The sequence below is a fragment of the Macrotis lagotis genome, chromosome 8 (genome assembly GCF_037893015.1).
Source record: "Macrotis lagotis isolate mMagLag1 chromosome 8, bilby.v1.9.chrom.fasta, whole genome shotgun sequence".
Lineage (NCBI taxonomy): Eukaryota > Metazoa > Chordata > Mammalia > Peramelemorphia > Peramelidae > Macrotis > Macrotis lagotis.
The window spans coordinates 86,451,363-86,466,779 of NC_133665.1; the positions used below are offsets into that span (position 1 = coordinate 86,451,363).

The 15,417-nt window shown below is 36.0% G+C and overlaps 1 protein-coding gene across 2 annotated transcripts in view; it reads left to right on the top strand.

The window, feature by feature from the left end:
* Positions 1 to 15,417, top strand: part of FSD1L (fibronectin type III and SPRY domain containing 1 like) — a 118,099-nt gene that overhangs the window by 59,260 nt on the left and 43,422 nt on the right. The gene's annotated exons all lie outside the window — the stretch shown is intronic.

Genomic DNA, 15,417 nt, shown 5'->3' on the forward strand with positions numbered 1-15,417 from the left:
TCTCTCTGCTTCAAATGAGTTTCTTGTAAGCAGCATATTGTGGGATTGTGGTTTTTAATCCACTCTGCTATTTGCTTACGTTTTAAGGGAGAGTTCATCCCATTCACATTCAAGGTTATGATTACTAATTCTTTATTGCCCTTTGTGCTATCTTCCCTCTGTTTGTATTTTCCCCCTTCCCCCCCTTTATCCATATTCCCCAGTATTTTGTTTTTGAATACCACCCTCTTCAGTGTGTTTGCCTTCCTATATCACACCCTCCCCTTTCTTTCCCCTTTCCCTGTTCCCTTCCCTTCCTTTTGTTATTTTCCCCTTATTTCTTCCACTCCCCTTCCCTTTCTCTGTCCCCCCTCCCCTTTTCCCCTTTTACTTCTTGAAAGGTTAGATGTTTTATAAGTTAACTGAGTATGTGTAGGTTGACTTTAAGCCAAGTCTGATGAGAAGAAGATTCAGGTGTTTCTCTTCTACTCCCTTCTTCCCCTCTATTACCATAGGTTTTTTGTACCTCTTAGTGTAATGAGATTTGCCCCATTCAATCCCCTCCCTCCTCCCGTCTCTTTCCTGTCCCCCTTTTTAGGGAGGTAGTGTATATTTTTTTGTTAGATCATTTCATAGAAAATTCTGAGTGTCTGTCCCTTCTAGTTCAGTATATTCTGTTGAATAGAGTCAAAATTCCTGAGTTATTAGAGTCTTTCTCCCCAGTGGAGCTAAAGCCAGTTACATCCCATTAGATATGAGTCTCATGGATAGGTCATGGATGTCCATCATTTCTGGCTAGGTATATTCTCTCTGTTAGAGTTACATTTCTCAGAATTTATGAGTCTCTACCCCCCCCCCCCCCCCCCCCCGCATGCTGGGATTTAGCCAGTTTCAACTTGCTGGATTGCATTTTTTTCCTTTTACCGCCCCCCCCCTTTTTTTTTACCTTTTCATGTGTCTCTTGAACCTCCTGTTTGATATCCAAATTTTCTGTTTAGCTCTGGTCTTTTCATCAGAAATTTTTGGAATTCTTCCATTTTGTTAAATGTCCATCTTTTTCCCTGGAAGAGAAGGCTCAGCTTTGCGGGAAAGTAGATTCTTGGCTGCATTCCAAGCTCTTGTGCTCTTTGAAATATCTTGTTCCAAGCCCTTTGATCCCTTAGAGTTGATGCAGCCAGGTCCTGCATGATCCTTACTGTGGCTCCTTGATATTTAAATTGTTTCTTTCTGGCTGCTTGCAGGATTTTCTCTTTTATCTGATAGTTCTGGAGTTTGGCCACAACATTCCTTGGTGTTTTCATTTTAGGATTTTTTTTTGGTGGGGATCAATGTACTCTTTCAATAACTACTTTGCCCTCTGATTCGATGATGTCAGGGCAGTTTTCCATCACTAGATCCTGTAATATTAAGTCCAGGCTTTTTTTCTCTTCAATGTTTTCAGGTTTCCCCTCCTCGATCTATTCTCGAGGTCAGTGGTTTTATTGATGAGGTATTTCACATTTGCTTCTATTTTTTCTATTTTTTGATTTTGTTTAACTGACTCTTGCTGTCTTGTGGAGTCATTAGTTTCTGTAGACTCCATTATTTTTTGGGGGGGAGGAGTTTTCTTCATTAACCTTTTCCAATTGGTCAATTCTACTTTTGAAAGAGCTTTCCATTTGACCAATTGAGGTTTTGAGAGAATTAATTTCTTTTTGCATTTGCTCATTTGAGGATCTGAGAGAATTATTCTCATTTTGTAATTGTCCAATTGATGATCTGAGAGATTTACTCTCCTTTTGTTTTTGTCCAATTCTACTTTCTAAGGTTTTGTTTTCTTGTTGCAAGGTATTAATTGTCTCCCCCCAATTTTCCAGTTGATTTTTAAACTCCTTCCTTATTTCTTCAAGGAAGTCTTTCTGTGCTGGAGACCAGATTGTATTCTCCTCAGATGTTCCAGGTCTCTCTGGGTTGGGGTCTTTCCCTTCCAGGAATTTTTCTATGGATCCACCTTTCCGCTGACCCTTCTTCATTATGCTAAGACCTTGAGTTGGATGGGGCTGGTTCACCTGGGCTTGGGATCTCTAAAGGCTTTACTGAGTGCATTTTCTCTGGCTGGCCAGTAGGAGGTGCTGGTTTCCCCTCTCTGGGGTGTCTGTGACCTTGGTTGGGAGGCCTTCTCCCTTTGCTTGAGGGAGGGAATTGGAGCTATTGAATTCTTTTGCCTTCACTTAATGGTGGGCTTTACCCTGGCTTGAGGTGATTCCTCAGCTGGGCTGGTTCTTTTGCTCACACACCTGGGCCTGAGGCAGAAGTAATTTGCATTTGTTTGGGGGGAGGCCTCAGTGCAATGGAGGCGTGGGCTCAGAGTTTCTCAGACCTGAGGAGCCCAGGGATGGTGTCTGCAGCTCTCCTGCACCAGACCTCTCCCTACAGCCCCTTCCCCAAGCTCCAGGGGGACAGCACCAACACCAGCGCCTCTGCTTCCCCGCGGACCCAAGCCCCCTTCGTCCAGCCCCACCGCTGATCCAGCAGGTCCAGCTCTCCAGCCCTCAGACTCCTAGTTCTGATTCAGCTGTTGATCTAGCTGATCCTCCCTTGGAGCTCAGACTCTGCTGGGGAGACAAATCCTGAGGTAGATTTTCCTCTCCTGGCTTTTCTTTCTGGGTTTCCTGGTTCGGATTTCTTTTAAGAGGTTTGTTTCATGTGATAGATGGGGAAGAGATTAGGAGACTTTAGAACTGTGCCTGTCTTCTCCCCGCCATCTTCCAATTCTGCTTTTTAAAGCATTCTTCTCCTCCATAACTTTTTGAACTGTTTTATCCATTTGACCTAAGCTGGTTTTTAGGAGTTAGGAGTACCTGAGTTCAAATTTGGCCTCAGACACTTAATAATTACTTAGCTGTGTGGCCTTGGGCAAGTCACTTAACCCCATTGCCTTACAAAAACTAAAAAAAAATTTATCCACTTATAAACGTTTTTCAACAAATCATTAAGCCACCAAAATTTCATAAGTTCTGAAAAATTCGAATTGGTTCTGTGCCAACCTGTATTATTCTTTTAATTATAAAGTTTATGACAATATTAGTAATTAATATTGCTTTAGACTATTTAAAATAACTAAATAGTATGAGGTAGAAATATTGCTGGTGGAGGAAATGATGAGCTTTGTGGAAAGACTTGGACTTAGAAGATTCTATCCACCTTCAGAGAAACAGAGGCTAGATCAATGGAAATAAGCATAGTACAGTCATATATGTGTGTGTGTGTGTGTGTGTGTGTGTGTGTATGAGTATAGATATCTATGAATATGTATATGCATGCACATGTGTATATATAAATGTGTATACATGTATGTTTATATGTATATATGTGTGCATACATATTTAATTGTAGCCTTTATGTATACATATTTAGTTGTAGCCTTGCTGGGGGGGGGGGGGTTATGTGTGAATATGAAGTAAAAAGTGCATAGCAGAGAACAAAATAGAACCTATAAAGAAGTAAAGAAAAGGTGGATAGTTTTAACACAATGTGTAGTATTTATTATGTAGGCTTTCTTGAAATGGAAATTTATTGCTTTATATTTTGAATCCTTTCTTATGTTCTACTGTGCACATGGCAATTTTTTTATTTTGTATTTATGTTTAAAATAAAGAGCTATTAAAATTATAAAGTTGAATTCAGTCAACTTAATGAAAAACTACTATGTGTAAAGTGCTTACTTACCAAATGCTTAGGAAGCAAATGAGATTTAAACAATTTCAGACTTTAGAAATTTGTGTCTTAACTCTTTACTTTGCTAATGTAAACCATACAATTCAGTCAGTTCACTAATTTTTATGAGGACCTGCAATGTGTTTGTCCCAGTGGATGAAATGAAAGAATATAAGGCATAAATTCAGTTCAAATGATTAAAGAGCTTGTAGTCTTTTACTGTCTATCATAGTAGGTTTATTTACCTTGTATTTATTACATACCATATAAACCAAATGTATATATAGATATATGTATGTTTATAATATACATTGTACATATAGGTATGTTGATGAAGATCACATATTTTGTATTTTCACTAGTATTCATCTTTTCTTAGATCTCTTAGTATACACTATCCAATCAGATATTTAATATATGCATACTGTTTAATATATGAGGCATATGGAAGAAATAGAAAAATAATCTACATCTTTACTTCATTTTGATCTTAGAGGAATGGTTCCAACTAGTTCTTGATGTTGTAAATGTTTCACTTTCTTGATTAAAAAGAAATCTGTATCACACTATTTGACCACTTCTCAGTAGACTTTATCCCTTCTGTATCTGTTTCTTAAATCTCTTGAAGATTTCCATTCCCTTCATGACTTAGTTCTTTTTCAGGTCATTATCCTCACTCTAACCTCACTTTACTCTTTCTCTCACCCCAGATAAATAGGTAGTCATTTCAACTTTACACTATCCTCTGCTCTTGTATCTTCTTGTTGAGCTGTCTCTTTTCTTTCTAAATATCAGCTCTGATTTATTACTTCCATCTACCTTCTCTATTCCTAGTCATGAGCTCCTGAACAAAAGCTGACAAAAGTCTCATGACTTCTAGAAATATTATAAATTCATGTTATCAGGCCTCAAATGGGTCTGCACTGCAGCAGGAAAGTTCTTTTATTCCTTCCTAATTGATCTTTTTTTTTGGGGGGGGGGGTGAAGGCAATTGGAGTTAAGTGACTTAACACTTACACACAGCTAGTAGGTGAATAAGGCTGGATTTGAACTTGAGTCCTCTTGATTCCAAAGCTAGTACTCTATCCATTGCATCACCTAGATGCCTCCCTCACACTTTAAAGTATTTCAAAACTTATCCCTATTCAAGCTTTCCACACATTTGCATTTTAACTAAGGACTTTGCTTCACACTTTATTGGAAAAACTGAGGCTATTCAGCTAGAGCTCTCTCTTCCCACTCTCTTCATCTTAAAATTCCTTAGCATTTATCTCTTTTTCTTTCTCCTTTTCCCAAGTTTCTGACAAAGAAGTGGTCCCTTTCTTTACCAACATTTACCCCTCTATCCATGTTTCATCCGATTCCTTGCTGTTTCCACCAGCAGATTTTTAAAATTTTTTTACTTTTTAACAGGCAGTAGGGTTAGTAATTATTACGTGTCCGAAATCAGATTTGAACTCAGGTCCTCCTGACTCCAGGACCAGCACTCTGTGCACTATACCACCTAGCTGCCCCCTCCAGCAGATTTTGTGTCCTCATTCTCCCCCACACGTAAATCTTCAGCCTCCCATAGGATCCTTTCCTACTCCCTTTAGTTGTGCCTGTCTCCCTCATTCTGTCCTCTTCTCTTCATACTTTCTTAATCAAAGCCCATGAAAATGTTGTTTGCACTGGTTCATTTCCTCTCCTTTTACTCACTACTTAATCTTTTGCAATTTGGTGGGTGACCTCAGAAATCACTGTCTCCAAAGTTATCAGTGAGGTAATTTACAAAACTGAATCTTTTTCCACTTAACTATTTTATTTGACTCTAATGACCATCCTCTTCTGGAAACTCCAATTTGATTCTACTTCTATTTTCTCCTGATTGTCCTTTTCCCTGTTTGACCACTCCTCACTGTCGTTTGCTAGCTTCTTTACAAAATGCTCAAAATTGTGATTGTTACTCTCTTGTTAACCTCATTAGCTTTCATGAATTTAACTCTACTTTCTAGGCAGATGATTTTTAGATGTGTACATTCAGTCCCAATCTTTCCTCTGAGAGTCAGTCCTGCATCACCAGTTGTCTAGGAACACTTCATATTGAATTATTTCAAAGACACCTTGACTCAAGAAGTCTAAAACTGAACTCATTGTCTTTTCCATGAAACCATCCTTGTTCCACATATTCCTACTAAATGCACCACCACCCATACAGTGTCTGAGTAATCTTAACATTATCCTTATTCTTTGCTCTTCCTCACAACATAAATCCCATTAGTTGCTAAAGCTAGCTTTTTCTACCATTAAATGTCTTTTGCATCCCACTTTAATTCAAATTCTAATCTTGAAGAGTTTTGAAATGAATTCCTAATTGGCTGACCTGCCTTCAGTCTCTCCCCACTTCAGCCCTTCCTCAATAGTCCTGCTGAAGTGATTTTTCTTAAGCCTACATAACCATATGTCACCTTTACTTAAAACAACTCCAGTGACTTCTTGCTGTTTCTGGAATAAACTATATACTCTTCTATTTAGCTTTTAAAGCCATATGGCACTTGGACTCACCCTCATGAAACATTGCTTTCTTTCTCAAGTGTACATATCTTATGACCTATTCTTGGGTTTTACCTGACTGTTACTTTGCTTCCAAATGATGATCTTATATTCATGTGCTTATTGGAGACCTTCTGGCTCATTCCTTTCTTTGTCTTATGATATTTGTAAAAATGCTGATGTAATTCATATGCTGTTAAGGTTTCATCTTGCTTCAAAGTAAGGTTTCATCTTTTCTGTTGAAGGTGTAATCCCTGATTACATTTTTCCATCAAAGAGTGGCACTTATTGGAGAAGTTCATTAAGAGATTAAGATTAATCTCATTTTAAGTGAATAAGGAGACCATTCTAGTGTTTGACTTTTTTATAGGGATTTGTGATGAGGATGAAGTCTCTGCTAGAATTAGCCATAACTAATTTTTTTGTGACTTGTTACTGCAAATGTTTTAGAATGATTAGAAACATAAAATGGATCGACTTTTTGAAAGTCTTATCTTTTTAAATGTAAACGTAAAGAAGTTATATTGAAATGGGTTTTTCATTATCATCATCATCTATTGGAAAATTAGTACCAGTGTTTAGCTGTTCGCTTCTTTTTTTTTGTTTTTTTTAAATTATTTTTTGAATTTTACAATTTTTTCCCCCCAATCTTGCTTCCCTTTTCCCACGCCCACATGTTTCTATGCTATACATTGATCAAAATTGAATGTATGGAGAGAGAAATTATATCCTTAAGAAAAAATAAAATATAAGAGACAGCAAAATTACATAATAAGATACCTTTTTATAAAAAAAAATTAAAGGTAATAGTCTTTGGTCTTTGTTTAAACTCCACAATTCTTTCTTTGGATACTGATGGCATTCTCCATCACAAATACCCAAAAATTTTCCCTGATTGTTGCACTGATGAAATGAGCAAGTCCATTACAGTTTTTCATCACCCCCATGTTACTGTTAGGGTGTGCAGTGTTCTGGTTCTGCTCAGCTTGCTCAGCATCAGTTCATGCAAATACTTCCAGACTTCTCTGAATTTCTATCCCTCCTGGTTTCTAATAGAACAATAGTGTTCCATTATATACATATACCACAATTTGTTCAGCCATTCCTCAATTGATGGACATTCACTCAATTTCCAATTCTGTCACCACAAAGAGGGCTGCCATGAATATTTTTGTATAAGTGATATTTTTACCCTTTTCCATAATCTCTTGAGGGTATAGACTCAATAGTGGTATTGCTGGATCAAAGTTGTATGCACATTCTTGTTGCCCTTTGGGCATAATTCCAAATTGCTCTCCAGAAAGGTTGGATGAGTTCACAGCTCCACCAACAATGTATTAATGTCCCAGATTTACCACAACCCTTCCAACATTGATCATTGGCCTTTCTGGTCATGTTGGCCAGTCTGAGAGTGTGAGGTGGTACCTCAGAAATGTTTTAATTTGCATTTCTCCAATAAGTAATGATTTAGATTTCCTCAGCTGTAAATTGCCTTTGCATATCCTTTGATCATTTGTCAATTGGGGAATGGCTTGTTTTTTTGAAAATTTGACTTAGTCCTCTGTATATTTTAGAAATGAGTCCTGTCAGAAATATTAGTTGTAAAAATTGTTTCTGAATTTGCTACATTTCTTTTGATCTTGGTTACAGTGGTTTTGTCTTTGTAAAAGCTTTTTAATTTAATCAAAATTATTTAGTTTGTTTTTAATGAAGTTCTCCATCTCTTACTTGGTCACAAATGGCTTCCCTTTCCATAGATCTGACAGGTAAACTATTCCTTGATCTCCTAGTTTGTTATAATATTGTTTTTTTATATCTAGATCCTATACCCATTTTGAACTTATTTTGGTATAGGGTGTAAGATGTTGGTCTAATCCAAGTTTCTGGCATACTAACTTCCAATTTTCCCAACAGATTTTATCCAAGTGAGAGTTTTTATCCCAATAACTGAACTTTTGGGGTTTATCAAACAGCAGATTACTGTAATCATTTCCTTTTATCTCTTTTGCACCTAGTTTATTCCACTGATCCACCATCCTGTTTCTTAGCCAATACCAGACAGTTTTGATGACTGATGCTTTATAATATAATTTTAGATCTGGTAGGGCTAAGCCATCTTCTTTTGTATTTTTTTCATTAAATCCCCGAAAATTCTTGATTTTTCATTTCTCCATATAAATTTACTTACAATTTTATCTAACTCATTAAAGTAAATTTTTTGGAATTTTTATTGATATGGCACTAAATAAGTAGTTTAATTTAGGTAGAATTATCATTTTTATTATATTAGCTTAGCCTATCCATGAGTAGTTGATATCTGGCCAGTTATCTATTTATTTATTTATTCATTTGTTTATTTGTTTTAGAATAATAGACTTTGTAATATTTTAATATCAAAGAGAAAAACTTAAACAGAATAAAATATAGTAACAATAAAATAAGCGCATATATATATGTATATATACTTATGTCTTTCTGAACTCTTTCCAATGATCCTGTTCACTGTAGCTTTTTTTCAGTAAATTAAACCCTGTGTTTAAACCCATTGACTTTTACATTCATTCCAAATTAATCTTCCTTAATGATAAATATGGGCATATCATTTATCTTTTAAAAACAATTTTCTTTCCCATTTCCTATTTAATGAAATTCAAATACTTTTACCTGATTTGAAAATTTCTCATTGTTGATACCATGCAATCCTTTCAGTGTTATAGCATTTTATACTCCAGTTATATAGTATTTCTTGCCATTCCCAAACTCATGAACTGCCTTCATCAAATTCTCCATGCAGTTTCCAGGAAACAGATAACCTCCCTACCTACATTGGTTGAATTTCTATCCTTTACTATTCCATGGCAAATGTTATCTTCTTTAGAAAAACAAAAGTTTTAGAAAACTGCAAATCTGAAAAGATTTCATGTAGAAAATCAATGACAAAATCTGGGTATTTTTTTTTTCTTTAGACCCATTCTATGTAATGTGGAGAGCCATTATCAGTTTAATAACAGAACAGTGAATTTTTCAGCTACCAAAGTTCTTTATTTTTTAGCATTTATCTTATTTTTTCTAAATTACATGTAAAATTTTTAACGTCATTTACAATTTTGAGTTCCAAATCTTCTCTTTCCCTCCCTCCTTGAAAAGACAAACTATTTGGTAAAGAATTTAAATGTGCAGTCATACAAAACAGATTTTCATATAAACTGTATTATAAAAGAAAATGCAGGTAAAAATTAAAAAAAATAGTTGCTTCAATCTTCATTCAGAATTCATCAGTTATTTCACTGGAGATAGCATATTTAATCAACAGTTCTTTGAAATTTTTCTTCTGTCATTGTATTGCTGATAAAAATTAACTCATTCATAGTTGATCATTGTATGATATTACTATTACTATGTACAATAGACTCCTGGTCCTGTTCACTTCACTTGGCATTATCATGTAAGTATTCCCAGGTTTTTCTGAAAGTATCCTGTTTATCATTTCTTATAGCATAAAAGTGTTTCATAGCAATGATATACTACTTAGTCATTTATCAACTAATGGACATACCTTCAATGCCCAATTCTTTACCATTTTAAAAGTGACTCTTTAAATATTTGTGAAATTATAGGTTCTTTTAAAAATATTTTGGGGATATAGATCTAGCAGTTTTATTTCCAGATCAAATAGTAGGAACAATTTGATTATCTCTGGGCACAGGTCCAAATTGCTTTTTTTAGAAAGTTTGGTTCAACACCTAATCCCACCAACAGTGCAATAGTGTTCCAATTCTTCCACATTCCCTTTAACATTGTTATTTTACTTTTCTGTCATATTGGTCAATTTGAAAGAGATGAGGTGATAGAGTTGTTATAATTTGCCTTTCTGTAATCAGTAATGTTTTAGGGTATTTTTTTCATCTGACTAGAAATAGCTTTGATTTCTTCTTCTGAAAACTACCTTTTCACCTCCATTGACCATTTATCAGTTGGGGAATGACTCATATACTCATTAATTTGAGTTAGTTCTCTATGCATTGGAGAAATGAAGCATTAATAAGAGAAACTTGCTAAAATTTTCCCCATATTCCTAGTCACGTCAGAGCTAAAACTGTCTTAGAAAGCAGCAGCATCAAAACTGTTTGGTACTAGTTAATAAATAGAGTGGTATATCAGAGGAATAGATTAAGTACAAAAAGGAACAGTAGTAAATGACTAAATGATTAATATCCTGTTTGATAAGCACATAGACTCTAGCTTCTGGGATGAGAACTTTTTTTTTTAATTTTTTTTTTAAGATTTTTTTTTTCAAGGCAACGGGGTTAAGTGGCTTGCCCAAGGCCACATGGCTAGGTAATTATTAAGTGTCTGAGGTTGGGATTTGAACCCAGCCATTCCTGACTGCAAGGCCAGTGCTCTATCCACTGTGCCACCTAGCCGCCCCTAATTTTCTTTAATTTATTTACACATTACTAAAATATTCTTGTTCAGGAGTAAACATAATACCTCTCCCCCACAAAACATATAAAACCTCATGAGAAATAAAGTGAAAGAAAGAAAAAAAATGTATTTGAGTCTGTGTTCTATACCATCAGCTCGGTCTTGGTTGGATCACATTCTTTATCTTAAGTCTATCATAGAGGTTACTTTGATATTTTTCCACAGTTGCTGTTGCTGATTGAAATTCCCTCCATCCATTCCTCCCCACTACCATCTATCATGTTTTTTCTCTCTTTTCACTCTGTCCCTCTTCAAAAATGTGCTCTGGGGCAGCTGAGTGATACAGCAGTCAGAGTACCAACCCTGGGGCCAAGAGGCACCAAGCCCACATCCCACCCCAGAGACCCAGCAACCACCCAGCCCTGTGGTCCCAGACAGGCCACCCAATTCCACCACCATGCAAAAAGTAAAAAAGAAAATGTTATTTCTGACTATCCTCTCCCATGATCTACCCTCTCCTCTATCACCCACATCCTGCCCCCTCTCCCCGTCCTCCTTTTCTCCTTTTTCTTCTAGATGTTTATACCCTATTGAGTGTGTATGCTGTTTCCTCTCTGAGCCATTTCCGAAGAGAATGAAGGCTCTCTCATAACCCCTTGCCTTCCCCCCTTCCATATCATTGCAAGAGCTACATGAAATATCTTTTACATGAAATATCTCAGTCTATTCTACCTCTCCTTTTTCTTACTCCCAGTACATTTCCTAGTCATCCATTGACTCTATTTTTTACAATATATTATGTCTCCAAATTCAGCTCTCTCCTGTGCCTCATCTATGAAACTTCCTTCTGCCTGCTCTATTAAATGAGAAGGTTCATATGAGTATTATCAGTATCATCTTTCCATGCAGAAATACACACAATTCACCATCATTAAGTCTTCATAATTTACCCTTCTCGTCCACTCTCTCTATGCTTCACCTGAGTCCTGTACTTGAAGATTAAACTTTCTGTTCAGCTCTTATAGTTTCAATAGGAACATTTGAAATTCCCCTGTTTCACTGAAAGTCCATCTTTTCTCTTGGAAGAAGATGTTCATTTTTGCTGGGTAGTTGATTCTCGGTTGCATTCTAAGCTCTTTTGCCTTCTGGAATATTATATTCCAAGCCCTTCAAGCCCTTAATGTAGACACTCCTAAGTCCTGGGTAATCCTGACTGTAGCTCCACAATATTTGAATTGTTTCCTTTTGGCTGCTTTTAATATCTTTGGGAGTTCTGGAACTTGGCTATAATATTCCTAGGGGTTGGGGGTTTGTTTTGGATCTCTTTCTGGAGGAGATCAGTGGATTCTCTCAATTTCTATTTTACCCTCTCCTTCTTAGGATATCAGGGGAAATTTTCCAATAAAAAATCTTTAAAAATGAGGTTAAGGCTCTTTTCCTGATCATGACTTTCAGGTAGTCCAATACTTTTTAAATTATCTTTCCTGGATCTGTTTTCCAGGTCAGTTATTTTTTTCATTGCGATATTTCACATTTTCTTCTAGTTTATTATTATTATTTATTATTTATATTTATTTATATTTATTATTATTTATTATTATTATATCTTGATTTCTTGCAAAGTCATCAGCTTCCTTTAGCTCCATTCTACATCTGAAGGATTTATTTTCCTCAGAGAACTTTCTCCTTTTCCATCTGATCAATTCTGCTTTTTAAAGCATTCTTCTCAGTAAGTTTTTGAACTGTTTTATCCATTTGACCTCAACTGGTTTTTAATATGTTATTTTCTTTAACATTTTTTTGAATCTCCTTGACTAAGGTACTGACTTCATTTTCATGTTTTTCCTGAATCTCTCTAATTTCTTTTCCCAATTTTTATTCTACCTCCCTTACTTGATTTTCAAAATCTTTTTTTGAGCTCTGTCATAGACTGAGCTCAACTTCTATATTTCTTAGAGTCTTTAGATGCAGAACCTTGGCCTTTCTTATCTTCAGATTGTGTATTTTTCTCCTCCATGGGACCAAAGTAATTAGGTATGATCAGGTTCCTTCTTTTTCCTGTTTATTCTTTTCCCCACCCTGCCTGGTTTGGGGGTTCTTCCTGAGCTTTTTGAGTATTATTGGGACCCCCCTGGAAGGATCTGAGTATATTAGGCTCTGACTGCTCTCCTGGTCTGTTGAATGATCACAAGCTCACCCCTCTGGGGCCCCAGACTGCAACCAGGGTCTGAATATAGTCAAAGCCCCAGAGTCCTGTGCCAGGGACAAAGGACAGATCTCGACAGTCTCTCTCCACTCCCTTACCTTCTGTGAGCTGAACACTCAGGGAGCAGCTGCCGGGTGGCTCCTGCTGGGTGGCTCCACAGGCCTGCTTCCATTTCCTGGGATCTGAGCTGTGCTGAGGGCCAGGGCCACACTGGCCTGGGCTTAGATCTTGCTCTGGCAGAGGTCTCCCTGCTGATTTTCCAAGTTTGCTTGATGCTCCCTGGGGTGGCAGGCCAGGAAACTGTTTCTGCTGCCAGGAGCTGGGGCTTCCAGGGACCCAGGCACCCTGGGGCTGTTCCTAGAAGGCTAAAGCTTCTTCACTCTGGTGCGCTGCAGTCCCTCCAACCCCATGGAACAGAGCCTTCCCATTATTTTCCAGGTTACCTTGGGCTGGAGAATTACCTCACTGGATCTTTCTGTGGGTTCTGTCTCTTGGAAATTTAATTAGAGTCATAATTTCAAGGTTTTTCTAATATTTTGGAGAGAGCACCCAAGAGAGGCTATTCTGCCACCATCTTGGCTGTGCCACCCCAGATTGGCCAGTTATTTAAAACTGATTTTATTTGTGTGAGAAGTGTTCTATAGTTATTTTCATAGAGTTTCTGAGTCTGCCTTGGCAGATAGACTCCCAAGTATTTTATATTGTCTGGCGTTATTTTAAATGGATGTCTCTTTCTAGCTCTTTGTGCTGTATCTTGCTAGTAATATATAGAAATGCTGAGGATTTATGAGGGTTTATTTTATATCCTGAAACTTTGCTAAAGTTGCTAATTGTGTCTAGTAGGTTTTTTTTGATGATTTTTTTGGGATTCTTTCGGTATACTATCATGTCATCTGTAGAGGGAGAGAATTTTGTTTTTTTCCTTCCCAATTCTAATTACTTCAATTTATTTTTCTTCTCTTATTGCTGAACCTAATATTTATAATACAATATCGAATAGTAGTGGTGATAATGGGCATCCTTGTTTCACACCTGATCTTACAGGGAATACCTCTAGCTTATTATCCCCATTGCATAACATGTTTGTTGATGGTTTCAGATAGATACTGCTTATCATTCTAAGAAATAATCCATTCATTCCTAACACTCTCTAGTGTGTTTTAATAGGAATGGGTACTGTATTTTGTCAAAGGCTTTTTCAGCATCTATTGAGATAATCATTTGATTACTGATAGGTTTTTTTTTATTAATATAGTTAATTTTATTAACAGTTTTCCTAATATTGAAACCAACCCTGCATTCCTGGGTTAAATCCTACTTGGTCATAGTGTGTTATCATAGTGATAACTTGCTGTAATCACTTTGCTAAGATTTTATTTAAGATTTTTGCATCTATATTCATTAGGGAGATTGGTCTATAATTTTTCTTTTTCTGTTTTGACTCTTCCTGGTTTAGGTATCAGCACTATATTGGTGTCATAGAAAGAGATAGGTAGAGTTCTGTCCTCACCTGTTTTGCCAAAGAGTTTTTTATAGAATTGGAATCAATTGTTCCTTAAATGTTTGATAGAATTCACTTGTGAATTCTTCTGGCCCTGTAGATTTTTTCTTAGGGATTTCAGTAATGGTTTGTTGAATTTCTTTTGCTGAGATGGGATTATTTAGGTATTTAATTGCCTCTTCATTTAACCTAGGCAATTTATGTTTTTGTAAATATTCATCCATTTCACTTAGATTATCAAAGTTATTGACATACAGTTGGGCAAAATAATTCAGAATTGTTACTTTAATTTCCTCCTCATTGGTGGTGAATTCACCTTTTTAATTTGTGATACTGATAATTTGGTTTTCTACTTTCCTTTTTTATATCAAATTAAACCAGAGGTTTATCAGTTTTAGTGGTTTTTTTCTTAAAACCAACTTTTTGATTTTATTTATTAGTTCAATAGTGTCCTTGCTTTCTGTTTTATTAATTTCTCCTTTAATTTTTCAAATTTCTAATTTGGTATATAATGGGGGGGTTAGCTGTTAGTTTTGATATCACTTACCTATTAATTTTATATTCTTGCATTTTGGCTATGAATCTTTTATTTGTATTTGATTATATTATTACACTATACTAAACATAGCTCTTTACCATTAATGTAAATGTGACATCTGTTTATAGTGAGGTACTGCTTAAAATACAATATACGATTCTTGAAAATAAGGATTAGTAACTGTTGTTAAATGTTGATATTGAATTATCTCTCTCATTTCCTATAATTTTAAAAATTTTTTTGAAATTATTCATTTTTAATATTAAACCATTGGATTATCTTTAAAAATTAAGTTTTATATAAAACTTATATTTTTAATGATCCAATTTTTAAACATATCTTTTTTTTTTAGTTTTTTTTAAAAGGCAAATGGGGTTAATTGGCTTGCCCAAGGCCACACAGCTAGGTAATTATTAAGTGTCTGAGGCTGGATTTGAACTCAAGTACTCCTGACTCCAGGGCCGGTGCTGTATCCACTGCTCCACCTAGCCACCCCAAAAGTATCTTTTCTAAAACAATGTAAGGAATCAGGATAGTCAT